The sequence below is a fragment of the Myxine glutinosa genome, chromosome 9 (assembly GCF_964187855.1).
Source record: "Myxine glutinosa chromosome 9, kmMyxGlut1.1, whole genome shotgun sequence".
NCBI classification, from domain to species: Eukaryota; Metazoa; Chordata; class Myxini; order Myxiniformes; family Myxinidae; genus Myxine; species Myxine glutinosa.
The window spans coordinates 77,285,724-77,286,736 of NC_136269.1; the positions used below are offsets into that span (position 1 = coordinate 77,285,724).

General features: G+C 48.7%; 1 non-coding gene across 1 annotated transcript; it reads left to right on the forward strand.

The window, feature by feature from the left end:
- Window positions 1-510: 510 nt before the first annotated feature.
- Window positions 511-583, forward strand: TRNAR-ACG (transfer RNA arginine (anticodon ACG)). Its single transcript has one exon. It is a non-coding gene; the product is annotated as a tRNA-Arg (tRNA).
- Window positions 584-1,013: the final 430 nt, after the last annotated feature.

The window sequence follows — 1,013 nt, forward strand, 5'->3', positions numbered from 1 at the left end:
AAGTCCAGCAGCGTTCAGATAGAGGTCATGTGAAGTCCAGCAGGGTTCAGATAGAGGTCATGTGAAGTCCAGCAGGGTTCAGAAAGATGTCGTAGGAGGTCAATCAGGGTTCAGAAAGAGGTCAGAGGAGGTTCAGCAGGGTTCAGAAAGAGGTCATAGGAGGTCCAGCAGGGTACAGAAAGAGGTCGCAGTAGGTCCAGCAGGGTTCAGAAAGAGGTCATGTGAAGTCCAGCAGGGTTCAGATAGAGGTCATGTGAAGTCCAGCAGGGTTCAGAAAGGAGTCATGTGAAGTCCAGCAGGGTTCAGATATATGTCATGTGAAGTCCAGCAGGGTTCAGAAAAGTTGGTGCATTCATTTGTGTTCAGCTGCAATTCCGAGTACTTGTCAGAGGCCTTTGTGCGCGTGGCTCAGGAACGTGCATGTCTGCGACAACCGGAGACCCCTGACGTTGATCACTCATTATTGCAGCACTAAAACATATCAGTAGGAGTGATAGCTAGTAGTCATATGGGCCAGTGGCGCAATGGATAACGCGTCTGACTACGAATCAGAAGGTTGTAGGTTCGACTCCTACCTGGCTCAAAACTGATTTTGACTTCACTTTTAGCAATATTTAATGAAGTCGCGTGGTCGCTTTGCTTCTTCAACATATTTTCCTGAAGTCGAATTCATTGGAGTGGTAGTCCACCCCTTGGTGACGATTGAATAACCTTGGTCACCTCTTTAAAATACAGTCACGACCCTCGCGTCAAGGATTTGGCAACAGATTACGTCATCTTCCCGTTCCAAACCTGCTTTTTTAGTTCTACTTCCTTGAGGAACAGAGAAACCCAAGGTATCACCGCCATCGGAACGAGGGTCAAGCTGGGCTCAAGTCTTTCACGAACCTGCTGGCCAGGCCCAACGTTCAAATATGGTTGGAGGAGGAATTTGTCATTTGTTCCGGCTGCCTGCGAAAGCTCGCCCATGCTTCCTGAAGTACACTGGGATCTGCAACGTCGACCAACGAAGA